This window comes from Notolepis coatsorum, assembly GCF_963971535.1.
Source record: "Notolepis coatsorum genome assembly, chromosome: 4".
Classification (NCBI taxonomy): Eukaryota; Metazoa; Chordata; class Actinopteri; order Aulopiformes; family Paralepididae; genus Notolepis; species Notolepis coatsorum.
Genome location: NC_140168.1, coordinates 19,250,842 through 19,271,379, shown reverse-complemented (window position 1 = coordinate 19,271,379; position 20,538 = coordinate 19,250,842). Strand labels below are relative to the sequence as shown.

The following is a 20,538-nucleotide window of genomic DNA, read 5'->3' as shown; positions in this document are numbered from 1 at the left end:
AGGGCTGACCCCTATTGATCGATTAGTTGACTAATCGGCCGAAAGGAGCCGTAGTCGACTGGCCAACCTCTTAGTCGAATATAATAAAAAAAAAAATTAAAGGAAATTTAAGATTTTTTATCATTCTTTCCAAAAGAAAACAGGCCTAGAAGCGTGGCTAACGCTAATGGCACGCATACCAGAGGCTAACTGCCTACGAAAACAGGCACAGAGGCACTGAAAGAGGATTTCACCCATCTAATGAACACACTAGACTAGACAAATATCAAGATGTATCCATCAGTGGACCAATTGCATGCTTTTGCAGAGGACAAGAAGCCTTCAGTCGACTCCTTCAGACATTAAGCACCCCCACAGCCCAAATGGAATGATAAAAAATGTAAAAAAAATATATTTTTAAAAATATTATACTTTCTTTTTTTTGTCGACCAATAGTCGACAAACGTCACATTTTAGCCAATCCTAGTCGACCATCCAAATCCTTAGTCGGGGACAGCCCAAATAACCAGAGATTGGAAGCACATAATAGGTCAAGCAGTGTGTCAATCAAACGGCAGGCATTTTAACTTTCTACCGATGTGTTGGTTGAAACAATAACACAGCGTGATGCCGGCAGACGGCTGTAAAAAGTGTTGCGACTTGTGAGGGGTGGGCCGTCGGAACGTTAAGTGGTTTTAAGCAAAAATCTTGATACATTCAAAGTATGAAAACAAGGGCATTCCATCAGTGCAATAAGCAATTCTGGTGTTAAATAGTCTCTTGCAAAGGGGTCAGGATGTTTGTGGAGAGGAGAGTAGGTGTGTGAGTAGAGGGAGCAGGGGTCCTTAGGATGCACATTTATGTCCTCTGAATCCTAATGGTCACGTATCTATAATTAATTTAATTTCAAACCTTTATTTCAACGCGTGATACACTGTGGTTATCGTCATTTACAGTGATGATGAGCTTACAAAACAAAGACAGAGTTTTCAGAACATTCATACACATGGGGACAACAAAAATAAGAATAAGCAATATTAAAAAAATTCGAATAATTTTAACTTTTAAATGCAAAAAAGAAAAGGAAGAACCTTCAGCTTCAGAGTCAGTTGGAGGACATTACAGGTGTTGGAAGCATCAAAGGAAAAAAGCAGTTTTTCCTAGTTCAGAGCAAACTGGAGGAACCCTAAGGACCAGTCAATCATTTGAACGTGTAGAATATGTTCCAAAATTCCATTCTAACAGTCACACTACAGACTAAAGGGGTTCTCTCCTGTATGAGTCAACATGTGCATCTTCACTGCTCCCTTCCGGGTAAATGTTCTGCCACAAATTTAACAACTAAATGGTTTCTCTCCATTATGTACTTTCATATGAATATTCAGATTACTTTTCTGACTGAACTCTTTCTTACAAAGTGAGCAACTAAATGGTTTCTCTCCAGTATGAGTTCTCAAGTGTCGTTTCAGACCTCCTTCCTCACTGCACCCCTTTCCACAAACTGAACACCTAAATGGTTTCTCTCCAGTATGAGTTCTCATGTGTCTCTGCATATGTGATTTACTAGTACTACTGAGCCGTTTTCCACAAACTGAGCAACTAAATGGGTTCTCTGCATTATGTACTCTCATATGCATATTCAGATTACCTTTCTGAGTGAACGCTTTCTTACAAAGTGAGCAACTAAATGGTTTCTCTCCAGTATGAGTTCTCATGTGTATCTTCTTTGTTACCTCATGAGCAAATGTTTTGCCACAAACTGAACAACTAAATGGTTTCTTTCCAGTATGAGTTCTCATGTGTGTTTGCAGTTGTATCCTCCTACTGAACCCTTTTCCACAATCACTGCAAATAAATGGTCTCCCCCCACTGTGACCTCTAACATGTCGTACAAATTCAATATTTGTAGTAAATTCTTCCTCACCAACAGTACATGTCCTGTGAGATTCAAGGTGAAGTGCAAAGCTCTCTGTGGGATCTAAATGTTTTCCACACAAACCACAATCAATAGAATGAGTGTGAATATGCAACATTAAAGACACCTCATCAAGAAAAGATGTTCCACACACTTTACAACAATGTGTGGACAGGATGTGACTGGATGATTTGAGTTCATGGGACAATTTCATAGATCTCTTTAAAGTCCTGCTGTTGGTACTTTGTATTTTCTGTGTCTTTAAGGTGTCTTTCTGAGGTTTCAGACTCTCGTCCCATTTATCACTGTTATCAGTCTCAGCTCCAGAACAGTCTGAAGAGAGGAGCTGACCATCTATAGTTGGTTCCAGATCACCAGCTGGATCTAAGTTACAGCCTGGTTCTGATAGTCCACAGTCCTCTCCATCAGGTTCTGTTTTAACCTGTTCAGTTGAGGTGCTGGGTAAAGAGCAAGCCTTTCTGTTTTTCTCCCTCTGGGTTTGAAGAGACTGGAAGGGGCGACTTTTGTCTTGACCATCTTCACATTTCACTGTGATCCTGGAGCCATCATCCTCCTCTAGATCTTGAGATAGTTCCTCCTGTTCCTCTTTCATCTGTAGGGCTTCTGGGTCCTGGGTTTGGCTGAGCTGAGAGTACAGTGTATTCTCACCATCATTTTCATATTCCACAGGGTGTAATGTCATCTTGGAACCATCATCCTCCTCTAGATCTGTAGATAGTTCCTCCTGTTCCTCTTTCATCTGTAGGAGCTCTGACTCCTGGGTTTGGTTGAGCTGTGAGGACTGAGTCTTCTCCCCATCGTGTTGACATTTCACAGAGACAGGACATAATGTGAGCTCTGTGATATCAGTCTGCTCCAGACCTTGAAGGAGACTGGGGCTCCTCTCCTGCTGCTCAGGGTGGACCTCCTCTTCACACATAAGGAGCTGCACAGGGAGGGAGTCTAGAGGGAGGAGAAAACAAATCAAACAGCTTATTTAACTATGTTACCTTTGGTTTAATAGTAATAATGTTAAAGGGTACGTTAGGAATCTTTGACCACTAGCTCTATTTCCTACTTGATGTTGTCCATCGGTAGAGTCCTTTTCTCAGCACAATCCATGCTGATCTTAACACTTTCTATGCCACTCACGAGTTTTCTCGGAATTATTAATATCTCGTTGAAAGCCACTCACTCGAGATATCTCTCTGAATTTATTTTTTTTATTTTTTTTAGCGATCTGAAATCATATTGCATCACGCGAGCCTACCCTAGTCTACCCGAGAGCCGCCGGCGATCAGATGTGGAAAAAAGCACCCCCTATCGTCTCCCAGATGACATAAGGGATTTTGGAATGGACTCAATGAAAATGGATGGGGAAAAAAATCCTGTACTCCACATTTTCCAGTCCACTGATGCAGCCGGGGTTATCAGAGTTCATTCTGATACACACGTTGGATCTATACACTTATCGATTTTTTCGAATGGTGATCAGCAATTGGAATATACCAGTTGGATACCATCTGATGTCAGGTAAGGAATCTATGTTATCAGTGTTAGGATAATCAGACTCATTTTGATGAAGATATAAGCTGTTTTGTGAAATGGGCTCTTTCGGTTTCACTGTAAAAGTCCAATGAACACGGCGATTATCCGTGCGCGGCTCGAATGTGCTTGCGTGCACGTATAATATTGATCATCTAGCGTTTATTTGAAAACGATTCATAAATAGGCCGACAAATATCAACGTTCTGGAATATTCCAGTAAAAGCCTGATCTCAAACCTACCGAAGTCGGCCCATGTCACCCCACTTCTTAGGGACCTGCACTGGCTCCCCATTGCTGCACGAATCCGCTTCAAGGCCCTCGACCTAGCATACCGTGCGGCAAAGGGAACTGCTCCCGCCTACCTCCGGTCAATGGTCTCTAACTACACACCCTCAAGACCCCTACGCTCTGCATCTTCTGGCCGCCTCAGACCTACTCCTATCCAAGCTCCGGGAGGGTCATCAAAGAGAAGTCGCCTATTCTCAGTCCTTGCCCCACAATGGTGGAATGAACTACCCACCCCAGTTAGGACAGCCGAAACACGTCCAATCTTTCGCCGTCGACTAAAGACGCACTTCTTCAACCATTATCTGAATTAAACAAAAAAAAAAAAAAAAAAAATCTAACCCTAACTAACCATACTGTCATGCACTTGTCCTAATAAACTAACCTACACTGTAGCACTCAACACTTTGATGAACATTGTTACTCAGCTGATAGAGTTGTGCTCTTCCTGATGGCTTGTCGTACAGAACTTGTAAGTCGCTTTGGATAAAAGCGTCAGCTAAATGACTAAATGTAAATCATAGAATGGCCCAGAATGGACTGTTTTTTACCTCAAAACGGGTGCTTTTCAAAATGCTCTCAAACGGAAATGAAGCGATCTGCCTTGACAGCACTGACTGGAAAAGGATTCTTTGATAAGCGACGGGCAGATTAGACACATAGCCATAATTTATTATATTATATATTAACAATAACATTAAAGTGGATGGTGGCATTCAAGCGCTAACTCTGGCGCCACCTGGTGGCACTGAAAGTGTTAAATACTGGATACGGTGCAGCGCTGGCTAGTTACCACCAGAGCTAATGTGAACTAGTCAATGCAGCCACGCTCCAGTCTGTACAAGCCCTGAAATAAACACTGATGCCTACTTTGGGTGCACTGTGGAGTAGGGATGGGCGTGAGTAATCGATTCGTAGCTATGAGAAAAATATAAAATATAAAAAAAAAATCTAAATTATAATTTATGAAAAATTATTTTATTTTTTTACATATCTTTTCACATGCATGTGTAAGATTATAACGGTTTGTTGGTTTCCTTAAACATATATACGTGAATGAACAAAAATAAGTAAAAAAAGTTTTTTTCCCTTTTTTTTTTGAAGTCTTTATTTCGAACATGCAATGAATACAACAAACAATAACAAAAAAGAAAAACAACTCAATCTGCATGTTCGAAAAGGAGTAGGAAGAAGTATACACTTATTTAATCCTACCCCTTTTCCACTACTCAAATGAGTGTACTATTTTAAACATAAAAAAGAAAAGAAAAGAAAAAAAAAATATATATATATATATATATGCAAAACAAAAAAACAAAAACTATATATGTATAAAATAAAATAAAATAGAAACAAAATAAAAATGTAAACACCTGTGAATATCAAGTCCCTTCTTCATCCCTGTACCTTGTGAACATAATTTCCTTATACATCAGTTTGAATTGTCTCATGTTTGGACATTGCTTTAACACCACATTAAGACTGTTCCACAGTTTCACTCCACATATTGAGATGCAGTGTTTTCTCATGGTAGTGCGTACGTTTAGCACCTTTAAATTGTGTTCTCCCCTCAGATTATAACCCCCCTCCCTATCAAAGAACAATTCTTGAATGTTTCTTGGAAGTGCATGACTTTTTGCTTCATACATTAATTGTGCCGTTTTAAATTCCACAAGATCATTTAACTTCAATGTCTTTGACTCCAGAAACAATATGTTAGTGTGATCACGATAACCTGCAATGTGAACTATCCTTATGGCCCTTTTTTGGAGTATAAAAAGTGGTTGTAGTGTAGACTTATAATTGTTTCCCCAGACTTCAGCACAGTAATTTAAATATGGTAAAACTAGTGAACAGTAGAGAATGTAGAGTGATTTTCTATCCAGGATGTGCTTTACTTTACTCATGACTGAAATGCTTCGTGAGAGTTTAGATTGGACATGTTTTATGTGAGGTTTCCAACAGATTTTATGGTCTATTATTACACCTAGGAATTTATTTTCATAAACTCTTTCAATAATCACATCATTTATTTTAACTTGTACCTGAGTATCCAATCTACAGTTTCCAAACAACATAATTTTAGTTTTGCTCAAGTTCAATGATAATTTGTTTCTATCAAACCATTCCTTCAATTACTTTTCGAGTAATACACGATCAATCGCGTATACTTACTTACCTATCCTCTTCGTCCCGGTTGCGGCATAAGGCCGCAATCATACACTGCCACTGAATCCTGTCTTGTGCTTTGGCCTGTCGAGTATAGCATGCGATCAATCGATCTGGATTATTCTTTAAAAAGCCCATCCCTACTGTGGAGTAGGTTTCAGCATTTATTTCAGGGCTTGTACAGACTGGTGGATGGCCCCATTAATCCCTGGTGATATCTAGATATTTGAAGAAAATACATCCGTTTCAACTTCTGACCACAGCAAACACACCATGTCCTGTAATGCCTTCAGTGTTCCTGGGTACAAATGAAAGTCACTTGTGTAGAGTGAGGCCAAAAAGGACCTGAACAGATATGTTGGAGCCATATTACTTATTATGTAGAATGTTTTCTTTTTGACAATCATGCGTTTGATATTTGGATTTAAACTTATTCTATATTGTCTATATGTTTATCCATGAAGCAAAAATAATTTAATTTGGTCATTTGGAATGATTGCGCCCTCTACGTTGGTTTGGTATGGTAATAGTAGGCCTAATGGTTTGCTGATTGATAATCATTATCAGGTGTTAAAATGGGTGTCTACCGGGAACAAGGAAGGTTTTTGATTTGGAAAAGACGGAGCAGTTTGTTTTATAGATTTGTTCATTCGTTTTTCGTTTGGAATTGTGAATCCTAAATGCTTGGAATTTAATGGATCACAATAAACAACGTTTGATTTATATCTACGACTCAACTGGATTGTTTGCTGTAAAGTGCGTCTGACAAGTTTTACCCCGATCTGATGCCGGTTCATGACGTTTGGGAGACCAAAAGCCGGTACAGGATACAAACATGACACTGAATGGCCAATAGGGGGGCTATAATATGCAAACCATAGGGGGCGCTATAATAAGCACTGAAAGTTTAAGCCTTCCAGTTTGTCGTAGAGAGAGGTGACACTAGGCCCAATCCCAATACCCCCCTTGGCTCTACCACTTGATCCTACCCCTCCGTTTTGCGCATGGTCACGTAGGGTCAAGGGTAGGGCCCTATGGAATCCGCAATCACGGAATCGTGCAGGATTTCACGGAATTGAGATATTAACATGTGTATTAACGAATGTGTGTGTGTGTGTGTGTGTGGAAAAAAAAGGTATAATATTTTTTTATTTTTATAATTTTATTTAATTTTTTTGTATCATTCCATTTGGGCTGTGGGGGTGCTTAATGTCTGAAGGAGTCGACTGAACGCTTCTTGTCCTCTGCAAAAGCATGCAATTGGTCCACTGATGGATACATCTTGATATTTGTCTAGTCTAGTGTGTTCATTAGATGGGTGAAATCCTCTTTCAGTGCCTCTGTGCCTGTTTTCGTAGGCAGTTAGCCTCTGGTATGCGTGCCATTAGCGTTAGCCACGCTTTTAGGCCTCTTTTCTTTTGGTAAGAATGATACATTTTTGTATATTTAAAAAAAATATATTATACATTTTTTTTCTTTTTTTTTTACTAAGAGGTTGGCTAGTCGACTACGGCTCATTTTGACCGATTAGTCGACTAATCGACTAATAGGGGTCAGCCCTAGTATTTACTGAGGATGGCCAGATAATGTTGATATTTAAACTAAAATAATTATTATACAGAGAGAAGCTTCAGCAAGTACAAAACGCTGCTGACCGACAAAAGGGAATCCCTCACTGAGGAAAACACAAAGCTCCTAACCATCATGTATCACAATGGTGATGTCTGAGATCGCCAAAGTGCAATACCGGCCGCATCCTCCCAGGTGGCAGTATCATGCACCCTTTGAAACCTCATATCTTGGCCTGTGCAACGTTCAAATGTCTCCGGGCGCACTTTTCTTTGTCAGGTGAGTCGAGCGGGTATGCCCAGTGGTGCAGTGCTGGTATAACTCGGTATAACGGCGTTATACCTCGGTCACTGAGGCTGAAGTACGCGCAATCGCTTTTTACATGGCATTATCCAACCGGACTCCCGGAGAAGCATGCAGCTGCAGAGCCAGCGGCGCTCTCTGGGCCGCGCGCTGACGGCCGTGCTGTGAGGCAATAGTATCCAGCTGCAGGACGAGAGCAGCCAAAAAAAACTGTGCATGCGCGCGAACGCGCGTGGAGCGTTTGACCTACTGTCAATTTGCCACTGCACCACTGGGTATGCCGACCACATTGAGAAGCGTCAAATGCCCCCGATGCATCTGTTGTGGTGGATTATGTTGGTGACACGATGGAGACCAATACTTGGACTCGCGATCAGACAATTGGAATATTCTTTTTGGGGTACCTCCTAGTGAAGGTAAGGACTAAATTATATCAATCCTGCTTTGATCCAACCATGATTTCACCTTGATCGCAACGTGTGTGTGTAACGTTACTCCATAACGTATGCCGTTAAAAAAGCATCAACATTTCATGCATTCATGATGATAAAAATAAGTTAACTAATATTATGAGAAGATGTAAGAAGGATCATTACAGTAGAATATTAGATAACAACAAATATAATATCAAAGGTGTTTGGAATATATTAAATGGTATTATTAGGAATGGATCAAGACAAATAAACTATCCTCAGTATTTTATGGAAAATTATCAAACTATTAGCAATATGGATGATGTGGTTAACAACTTTAATCAATTTTTTTTTTTAATATTGGACCAGAATTAGTGGGAAAAAACCCAGATCCAGTGACTCCTGAAGACATAAGAGACAATTATATTGAAAGAAATCCTAGTTCAATGTTTCTGGAAGCGGTAGATGAAAATTATAGAAATTACTAATAAATGTAAAAACAAGACATCAGACAGTAATGAAATAGATATGAAAATAGTAAAAAAAAATGTCATTAGTGGGATTTCTATAAGATTCCCTAGATGGGAAAAGCAAGGCATACACTCATTAGGAGACGTCTTCAATAAACAGGGTTTTTGTAGTTTCAATGAAATACGCAAAAAATTTTATCTCACCAAGTCCACATATTACTTTTACGCACAGTTATTGGCATGTTTGAAGGCTCACGGTGTTCCATTAAATATACCAATTGTACACCACAGATACCACAAATTCTTCTATGAAAGAGAGACATCAAGAGGTTTTGTTTCAGATTTTTATCATCAATTACTAACGTCCTCATATGAAACCCTCCACCTAGACTCCGTCTGGAGGAGGGATATACCAGACCTGGAAAGTGATTTTGATTGGCAAGAAGCCTGGGCAAATATTCGATTCACATCAAGGAACCCGGACCATCAACAAATCAATCATAACTATATTCACAGGACATACTTGACTCCTATAAGACTGAAAAAAAATGGGTCTTATACAAGACTCCAAATGCTTCTTATGTACAAATGGGGACAAGGGGACATTTATGCACATGTACTGGGACTGCCCACCAGTTAAGATATTCTGGAAAGAGGTGACCCAGCAACTATCAAATCTGTTAACTTGGAATATACCTGTACACCCCTCTGTACTACTGCTGAATGATGTTTTTGAGTGTGCAGTACATCCACAGCTAAAGAGATTGGTTTTATCGGGTATCACAGTGGCTAAAAAGCTGATAGCATCACGATGGTTCCAACCGGAAAAAATTTGCCGAAAGGTCTGGATTATTACATATCTCGATGTGATCTATCAAGAAATATCTACAGCAAGAATTTTGGGTCTCAATGAATCCAAAATGACATTGTGGTTAGAAGTGGTGGAGAAAATAAAAGCTAGCATATAATGGTAATGTCTGGTTAGGAGCGAGGGAAAATGGATGGATTATCCAATGGGGGGTCCGGAAGGGGGGGGTACGAGCTGGAGCATATGTGTGTAGGTTTTTAGATAACAGGTATTAAGGGTATATCCTATATAAGACAATTAACTAAAATGTGATCTCATTGGATGTGCACTGACAACTAATGCCTGTATATCTTATCGTGTGTTGTCATGTTTGTTTAAAAAATTATAAAAAAATAAAATACAAGAAAATAGTAAAAAAAAATGTCATTAGTGGGATTTCAAAACCACTCACGCACATCTGCAATTTATCATTCAAAACTGGTCGATTTCCGAATAAAATGAAAATAGCAAAAGTCATACCTCTGTTCAAGACTGGAGATAAACACCACTTCACAAATTATAGGCCTGTTTCTCTACTTCCTCAGTTTTCAACAACAACAACAACAACAGATTAGATAAATGCATTGATAAACATAATTTACTCACCGATAGCCAGCATGGATTCAGAACACACCGGTCAACATCACTAGCATTAATAGAACTCATTGAAAAAAAAATCACAAATTCCATAGATAAAAAAAACATGTAGCTGGAGTATTCATTGATCTAAAAAAAAAAAAAAAGCATTTGATACTATTTTTTTTTGTATTGATCTTTTCCCCCCTCCATTTTCCTCAGATTTTTCTCCCATCCCAATGTTAGTCGTTATGCCAATTCCCAATCCCCTTTCTGGTCGCTGCGCACTTACCCCCCACAGTCGGTCTGGGAGAGTGGAGGCTATCACGTGCTTCCTCCGACACACGTCCAGCCAATCAACCGCTTCTTTTCACCTGGCAGCGCGGATTCTCATTGAGAGGGCGTTGTGTGTGGAAGGATCACTACTATCCCACTCAAGTCCTATCCGCGCTTAGCAGGCGCCCCGACCGAACTGTAGGAGTCGCTGTTTACAACGACCCGGACCCACCCCGCCAGCTTCTCCCACCCTCTAATACTGCCAATTGTATTAGTGTGAACGGCCAGCCAAGCTGGTGACAACCCCGGAGCTGTGAGCTGGATTCGAACAGGCGAATCTAGCCGCTCCGGGGTTTGGTGACGAACGCAATCTCCGTTACGCCACCTGACCGCCCAGCATTTGATACTATTAAATAATCATGATATATTAATCAGGAAATTGGAACGATATGGGATCAGGGGGGTAGTATTGGACTGGGTGAGAAGCTATCTAAACAATTTGTGACAATGAGAGATTATAAATCTGAATGTTTGGACATTGCTTGTGGTGTCCCCCAGGGGTCAGTGTTGGCTCCAAAACTGTTCATCTTGTACATTAACGATATATGTAAAGTATCCAATATATTTAAATGTATTTGATTTGCGGATGACACTAATCTTATTTTTTCTGGTGAGAATATCCAGCAGCTTTTAGAGGTCATCACATCTGAAATGAAGAAATTAAACAAATGGTTTGATAGAAACAAATTATCATTAAATTTGAGCAAAACTAAAATTATGTTATTTGGAAACTGTAGATTAAATACTCAAGTACAAGTTAAAATAAATGATGTGATTATTGAAAGATATCAAATCTTCTGGAAACCTCACATAAAACATGTCCAATCTAAACTGTCAAGAAGCATTTCAGTTATGAGTAAAGTAAAGCACATTCTGGACAGAAAATCACTCTATATTCTTGTAAATTGTTGTACGGCGACCTTGAGTGCCTTGAAAGGCGCCTTATAAATAGAATGCATTATTATTATTATTATTATTATTATTATTATTATTATTATTATTATTATTATTCTCTACTGTTCTAGTTTTTTACCATATTTAAATTACTGTGCTAAAGTCTGGGGAAACACTTATAATTCTACACTACAACCACTTTTTATACTCCAAAAAAGGGCCATAAGGATAGTTCACATTGCATCGTGATCACACAAACATATTTTTAAGTCAAAAACATTCAAGTTACATGATCTTGTGGAATTTAAAACGGCACAATTAATGTATAAAGCAAAAGGTCATGTACTTCCAGGAAACATTCAAGAACTGTTCTTTGATAGGGAGGGGGGTTATAATCTGAGGGGAAAACTAAATTTCCCCCCAGGCCATCAGAGCCTTGGGGGCCTTTCTCACTCATTATATTCGTTTCCATTCCATTCCGTTCTAGCCCGTTCCGAGATCTAATGCGAACTTCCCCCCTCCCTCTCCCCCCTCTAGTTTGTGTACACACTAGTCTTGGTTCGCTCCGGGTTCTGTTTACGGTTTGCCTTTTGAGCGTTTACGCTTGCCGTAGGCGATGATGTCACGTTCGAAAATGTAAACAGTAAGTGTCTTAACACGACGGCGGAGACTGATATAAAATGAACAAATAACCAATAAATATGAAGTTATATTTGAACCTCTGTTGTCAAGCCTTGTCAATATAACCCACCCCATTTTATCACGAATGGATGGTGTTGTAGAGTCCGCTTTTGAGCGTTTTGCAGGCTTAACGATAACGCTAAGCTAACGCTAGTTAGCTTAGCCTTTTACTAGTAACATTGCTGCATCGATTATATTGAATGTCATTGATCTACTGGTCGACCACGGCCGACTGGTTGGGCACCACTGGTCTAATAGAAATAAATGCATTCGAACAAGAAAGTATAGTATACAGCAATGGCTAACGCTAAGCTAACGGCTAACGCTAGTTAGCTTAGCCTGTCCAGCAGCTAACATTATCCCATCGCTCGTGGCAATTATATTACATGTCATTGATCTACTGGTCGACTGGTTGGGCACCACTGGTCTAATAGAAATAAATGCATTCAAACAAGAAACTAATGTATAGAAATAACATGGCAAACAAAAATTGCCAGGCCTAATGCGAGCCAGAAGTGCTGTGCTTTGTAACGTGGCTTCATGTTTTCATCCACTGAGCTGTGAGGTTCCACATGCTTGTTTTTGGTTGAGGTCTGAACTCTCAAATTGCCCATAAATATAGTTTTTGTGGGTATTGTCCAGTGTGGTTTTATCTGCCCAAAATTCAAGCAAGCATGACAGTAACGACGTTGTGTGTGTCACGCCCCCCGCTCCCACTGGACCGATTCCGAAACCACCTAATCCAACTGTCCCAGGTTCAGCGGGGGGTAAAACGAATCAGCGCGGTTCGATCCCAAAAAGGGGTGTGTCCGTCTGAGTGAGAACACTCCCCCCCGTTCCCGGGAGCAGTGATTCGATCCCAATAGGTAAGTGAGAAAGGCCCCTTGAACACTGAACTCTCCACACACAAGCACACACACACAACACACACACTGTACACGCTCACACACTAGCAGCCACTTTAACATGAACACACACACTCATGCTGCACACGCTCACACTTATGGTCACTTTAGAAAATGAAAGGTCACTTTAAAAAATAGTATAGTATAACTTGAGATTGTATAATATAGCATTGTATAGCAGTGTACATAAAGACCCAGTGCCTCATCCGTAGCTAACAGTATATTGCACTATCACAGGACCTAGCATGTCTTACCATGCTCTTGTAAAAACCCTTGTACATATACCGATATGCCATACTTTGATTACTTATATTATTGCACAAATGTCATTCGCATCCTATTGGATTCTTACTATTGTATTATTGTATTATGCACAATCGTTGCGGGCAAGATTTCACTGTATACTTGTATGCCGTGACAAATAAAACTCTTGACTTAACTTGACAATTTAAAAGTTCTTAATGTACGCACTACCATGAGAAGACACTGGATCATCTCAATATGTGGAGTGAAACTGTGGAACAGTCTGAATGTGGTGCTAAAGCAATGTCCAAATATGAGACAATTCAAACTGATTTATAAGGAAATGATGTTCACGAGGTACAGGGATGAGGAAGGGACTTGATATTCACAGGTGTTTACATTTTTAGTTTATTTCTTTCATGTTTTACATATAGTTTTTGTTTTTTTTGTTTTGCATATATATATTTATTTTGAAATGTTTTAAATTAGTACACTCATTTGAGTAGTGGAAAAGGGGTAGGATTAAATAAGTGTATACTTCTTCCTACTCCTTTTCGTAAATTGAGTTATGTTTTGATTTTGTTTAGTTATTTATTTTGTTTGTATTCATTTACATGTTCGAAATAAAGATTCAAAAAAAAGAAAAAAGCATAATACCTATTATATACATTTGATTTGGAAATAGTAGCGTGTCCAGGCGAGAAACGGCAACGCTTTTAGTGAAATTCACGCTTTTCTGCATATCGTCATTTTCTGGGATTAGACAGGATCACTATACTTATATTCACCACAGTATAACACGCGAACGTATTGATGAAAACATGTATTCTTTTTCACATATTGAACGATAGATAGTTGATGTCAAATGGGCCATAGTATTGTATCCATAGCTATAATATAGAATATATATATATATAGCCCTGCAAACACAGCCACTTATTCCTATCTTTTATGCCGTTTTTCCACTGCATAGTACCTACCCGACTCGACTCTGACTTTTCGGTTTTCCATTGCCAAAATTTGTGTTTGGTAACTGGTACCGGGTACTTTTTTAGTACCTGCTTTCTCGAGGTTCCAAGCAAGTAGAAGTGGTACCAAAAAAGTGACGTGAAACACTGCAGACCACTGATTGGTCAGAAGAGAGAAGCGTCACACGTTGGAGCGTCCTGCACAAAAACCCGCCATCTTTAAACTGTATCGCGTAGCATTCATTATTTGTTTGCAGCAGGAACAAGTGCAATAAACAAAAAAGGATACATTCACTGTGTATTATGCCTAATTTATTGATGAAACAAAACCAACATCAACACAATTTACCACCAAGAGCGGAGAGTTTAGTCTCACAAAAAGATAGCTGATTTTGTTAGCTTACGTGCTAATGTGATTGGAATTTACCATTATAAAAGTTAGCATTGCGGCTAGCGTACAGAGCATGCAAAGATCACTGATTTTGTTGGCTTACGTGTGGTTATCTGGTGAGGCGCTGGTATCGTGGAATGGAGTGGAAATACTTTAATCATCACGTCATTAATTAATAGACAATCGTCATTTCCAACATAAGTTAATGCTTAATAACATTACACATGGGGAGACTAGCTTGCTGGCATAGGCGGCGGGTCTATAAGGCCACGGGGGGCTATGCCTACCCAAAATATTATGCTGGGAATTTTGAAATGTATATGTGCGCAGGCTGCTGGCTATTGTGTGTGTCTTGTGCTGCAGCCCGCTGGCCGAGGTGTCAACGACGAAGGTGTCAGTCGGCTAGGTGGCAGCGTTTAACATTCCAGGTACAGGCAGTAACCAATCACGCATAGGCTCAGGTTAAATAATGTAGCCAATCACATCATTCATATGATCATCCTGATCCCGCAGTAGATTCAAGATTCAAGATTCAAGAGTTTTAATTGTCACGGCATACAGGTATACAATGAAATGCGGCTGGTCTTGCCCGCGACGATGTGCAATACAGTGGTACAACATATAATAGAATCCAATAAAATACAGTGGTACAACATATTAATAGAATCCAATAAAACAGTGCAATAAACAGGTACATGGTGTGCCATCTCGGTATCTGTACATTAGTATTTACAGAGCATATAGGACATGCTAGTTAGCTTTAGTAGTGCAATACACTGTTCCTGATGTTATACTATTTTAAGTGGCCTTTCCTCTGGCCATAAGTGTGCGTGTGTGCGGCATGAGTGTTAAAGTGGCTGCTAGTGTGTGAGCGTGCTCAGCGTGCGTGTCGTGTATGTACTTGTGTGTGGATAGTTCAGTTTCTGTGTCTCTCGATGTTCATTGTTCAAGGCTCTGATGGCCTGGGGGAAGAAGCTTAGCCTAAGCCTCTCCGTCTTAGTCTCTAGAATTCGCAGGCGTCTGCCTGACCTCAGCAGCTGGAACAGGCTGTTATTGGGGTGGTGGGGGTCTTTCATTATCCTGCAGGCTCTGGATTTGCACCTCTTGTTGTATAGAGCCTGCAGGGGAGGTAGCGCAATACCCGTGGTACGCTCGGCTGAGCGCACCACACTCTGTAGGGCCTTCTTGTCCTGTGCCGTGCTGTTCCCATACCAGGCAGTGATGTTTCCGGTCAAGATGCTCTCTACAGCTCCTGAGTAGAAGGACTGAAGTATCTTCCCCGATACTCTGAACTTCCTTAACTGTCTCAGGTGGTAGAGGCGCTGCTTCGCTTTCTTTACTACTGTGCCTATGTGTGTTGACCATGTCAGGTCCTCTGAGATGTGGACCCCCAGGTACTTGAAGCTGCTCACCCTGTCCACGGTAGCCCCGTTAATCCTCAGTGGTGTGTGTGTCTCCCGCTGTCCTCTCCTATAATCCACGATCAGCTCCTTGGTTTTACCAATGTTCAGGAGCAGGCTGTTGTCCTGGCACCAACGTTCCAGTACCTCAACCTCCTCCCGGTAGGCCTTCTCGTCGTTGTCCGAGATCAGCCCCACCACCACCGTGTCGTCGGCGAACTTCACAATGGAGTTGGAGCTGAACTTGGCCACACAGTCGTGTGTGTAGAGTGAGTACAGCAGGGGGCTTAGAACACAGCCCTGGGGGGACCCGATGCTCAGGGTGATGGTGTTGGAGGTCTGACCCCCCACCCTGACCGCCTGGGGTCTTTCACTCAGAAAGTCCAGTACCCAGGCGCTCAGGGCGGAGCTCAGGCCTAGCTCGATCAGCTTGTCCACCAGTCTGGTGGGGACTATGGTGTTGAACGCTGAGCTGTAGTCAATGAACAACAGTCTCACATAGCCCCCCTTCTGACGGTCAAGGTGGGAGAGAGTGCTGTGCAGTACCTGGGAGACCGCGTCATCAGTGGACCTGTTTGTCCTGTATGCAAATTGCATAGGGTCCATATCGCTGGGGAGAGAGGCACAAATGTGGTCCTTGACCAGCCTCTCGAAACATTTCATGACCACAGAGGTGAGTGCCACCGGTCTGTAATCATTTGGACATGTTGGGGAGGGTTTCTTCGGTACAGGGATGATGGTAGACATCTTGAAGCAGGCAGGGACTACTGACTCCGCCAGGGATTGATTAAATATGGCGGTGAACACCGGGGCAAGCTGGTTTGCACAGGACTTAAGTATGCGTCCTGTTATACCATCTGGGCCTGCAGCCTTCCTGGTGTTCACCTGCATAAATGCTCTTCTCACACTGTGTTCCGACAACGAGAGAGCGCCCCCGCCCCCCCGCGGTTGCCCCCCCCCCTCCACAACAGCCGGTGCGCCAGTGACGTCACTAGCCAGAGGGCTAGCGGCGACACTGTCTACACCGAACCGAGCGTAGAAGGAGTTGAGTTTGTCCGCTAGAGAGGCGTCGTCGCTCCCCATTGCGGGGGCGCTGACTTTGTAGTCAGTTATTGTCTTCAGTCCCCTCCACAAGTAAAGTAAACATCTGCGTTCCGAATCTCCGCCCGCCGATCGCTTTGTAGCGAACACCAGCGCACTATTTTGAGTTACATTTCAAAAAGCAAAATGGATATACGGTATTTTCCCAAGGCATACTGTATAAACAAAGTAATTTAGAAGCTGCACCGGGCTGGCCCTGGGCATAACTACGGATCACCTGAGGCTAGATGTTGCGTTATCTTAGCAAACAAGGGCTTGCTCTAAGTCTAAGAGGACTTAGTCCGAGTTCATCAAATCGTGGAAACTTTTTAGAGCTACTGTATGTACATTGTTTTAAAAGCATGATGAGATCCAAATTACGAAAGACGTTCTCTTCATTGCTGTCAGCACTGCAACTTGTGATCTCACAGACAAAGTTAAAGCAGAAAAGATTATTGATGCCAAGAAAGACGAAACGTCGCATTTTGCTGCATTAAGGTAAGACAATGGTTAATCTATTATTGGATGCCTTCATTTGAACACTTAATTTGCACTGTGTATTGACAAAAAAGGAAACAATTTGCGCGCTCCACGCTATATAGCCTACCCTGATGTCCGGTTCACGCGCCGCCTATGCTTGCTGGACACAAACATTGTTGATATAGCAGTCTGGTTAATGTTGTTATATCGCTCGCTATTGATTGTTTGTACTAGTAACGTTAATGTAGAATAGACACGTGAGGTAATCATCATCCATTTAAACAGGTTATTACCTAATGTTAACGTTAGTAGAATAGACATGAGGTAACGTTAACGCTAGTAGAATAGACAAGAGAGGTAACGTTAACGTTAGCAGAATAGACACAACGAGAGTCTGTGGCCCCGCCTCCCCACATGGAGACAAACGGAGTACTACCTGCAGTGGAAAACGAATGAAGTACCAGGTACCAAAAGCGAGTATAGTAGAGTAGAGTCGAGTAGGTACCATGCAGTGGAAAAGAGGCATTAGAGCGTTGGCGTGGTAGGAACAAACAATGCTCAAGTCAGTGGCGTCCAAAGAGTTAAAGGACATCTCTTTGAAAGAAATTTTATTTTAGTTTTTTTTAAGATTTATTTTAAACAAATTATTATTATTATTTAACTATTTAATTAGTATTTAGTTATTGCACTGCACTGGAAGTTGAACTGCATTGAAAAAAAGAAAACCTAATAACTGAACGGGCACTGAACATTGAACTGCACTGGCACGGTTTGCAGATGTACTGTTATAACATTTAGTTAAAAACCAATTTTGCATAGTTTTTATTGGTTAAATCTAGGGATGTCCGATATTATCGGCCTACCGATATATTTTTTTTACATTTCTATAACCTTTATTTACCCAGGCAAGCAAGTAAGAACAAATTCTGATTTTATTTATTGTCAAAAGTATGCATAATGTTGTGTTAATTCCACAACAAGAGATATGTAATGTTAACACTTTAATCGCCGAAAATGCCGGAACTCGTCTTTCCTAGCCATGCTCATTCTGCCGAAGACGCCGTAACTCGTCTTTGATGTCAATATTTCAAAAATCTGTCATCGAAATCATATTTCCTTTCCGGAGCCCTGAGACACACTGCTGATCTCCTCTCAACTCTCTAGCGGTTCAAGAGCGCCATCTGGTGGCCGATCGGCAGATCGCCAACCGGAAATTAACCTTTGAACCGGTAGTGCTCATCCATATGTGGTCCGGCCACTCGCTATCGTTAGAGAGACTTTGTCTTGATACAGTGAACATTGATTGGTGCAAATAACTCGAAAAAACAACATGATTTGGACGTATATACTATTATACAACCTGGAAATGGATCGGGCATTTCTACATCCCATAATAGAAAAAATTCTGTTCCACGCTCATCTGCCAGCGGCGCGAGGAAGCCACGGTAAGATTCAGAGTTATATTCTAATATTCGATATAAACTGCTATGATGAACATATGACCCACTCTGGATGAATCATCTAGCCAAGTCAAGTCAAGTCAAGAGTTTTAATTGTCACGGCATACAGGTATACAATGAAATGCGGCTGGTCTTGCCCGCGACGATGTGCAATACAGTGGTACAACATATAATAGAATCCAATAAAATACAGTGGTACAACATATAATAGAATCCAATAAAAACAACAGTGCAATAAACAGGTAACATGGTGTGCCATCTCGGTATCTGTACATAGTATTTACAGAGCATATAGGACATGCTAGGTAGCTTTAGTAGTGCAATACACTGTTCCTGTTGTTTTACTAATTTAAAGTGGCCTTTCCTCTGGCCATAAGTGTGCGTGTGTGCGGCATGAGTGTTAAAGTGGCTGCTAGTGTGTGAGCGTGCTCAGCGTGCGTGTCGTGTGTGTGCTTGTGTGTGCTTGTGTGTGGATAGTTCAGTTTCTGTGTCTCTCAATGTTCATTGTTCAAGGCTCTGATGGCCTGGGGGAAGAAGCTTAGCCTAAGCCTCTCCGTCCTAGTAGCTGGGGTTCGCAGGCGTCTGCCTGACCTCAGCAGCTGGAACAGGCTGTTATTGGGGTGGTGGGGGTCTTTCATTATCCTGCAGGCTCTGGATTTGCACCTCTTGTTGTATAGAGCCTGCAGGGGAGGTAGCGCAATACCCGTGGTACGCTCGGCTGAGTGCACCACTCTCTAACGCTGCCCACGGAATTATAAACGATCCCCCGCCCATCCGGTCATCATCAGATGATACGTAGAAACTTCTAGAAGCACATCCAGTTGACATTTTTTATCTCGCACAGATTCCTACCAAACTGTATTTGATCATCAATATAATGCATTTAGGGCTATAAATCACGTTCTGAAGAAAGCTGCAGAAAACGATAAAAACATACTTATACTTTAGACCATATTTTAGTATGAATATGTGAATGAAAAAGTTTAACGTTGCTACACCCTGAACAATACATATAGGACATTGAATGGGCCATAATAATGGCAATTTAGCAATAGAATTTAAAAAGTTATAGCCCTGCAAAGAAGGGGAACTTCTCCATGTTAAATAGGGCTGGCGAGGGATGGTAAATTATGAATTTAACCCCGGCGATTAAAGTGTTAATTACCTGAAATTATTCCATTTTGGGGGGGGGGGGGGGGGTAACCCTGCATATATCGGTATCGGTTGATATCGGTATCGGAAATTAAGAGTTGGACAATATCGGTATAGGTAAAAAAGCCAATATCGAGCATCCCTAGTTAAATCCAAAGGAAAAAATATTAAATCAGATCAATCCAAAAACAGGAAAATTAAAAACAGAGAAATCTGAAAAAAGTTAAATGAAAAACAGAAATCCGAAAACAGGAAAAGATAAAAACGGATTTCATGGGGCCCTAGTCAATGTTAAGTTAACTTCTACTGCAGCCTTTACGGTAATCTGTGAAGAGGTGATGGGCAATGTTGTTGTGCGTCACTTGTTTTGGACTGTACGGAAGCTGTGGCCACTACGCTGTGAAGAGCGTGAAATAAACTTGAATGCAAAGAAAACAGTTGTCTTATTTGCAACCTAACATGGTAGCAGAGGAT

The 20,538-nt window shown here is 41.1% G+C and overlaps 1 long non-coding RNA gene across 1 annotated transcript in view; it reads right to left on the bottom strand.

Annotated features, from left to right (window-relative positions):
* Positions 1 to 546: 546 nt before the first annotated feature.
* Positions 547 to 20,538, bottom strand: part of LOC311227494 — a 38,497-nt gene continuing 18,505 nt past the window's right edge. The window contains exon 3 of the long non-coding RNA XR_014619602.1: positions 547 to 2,857. This is a non-coding gene — a long non-coding RNA (uncharacterized lncRNA). The remainder of the gene's footprint in view (positions 2,858 to 20,538) is intronic.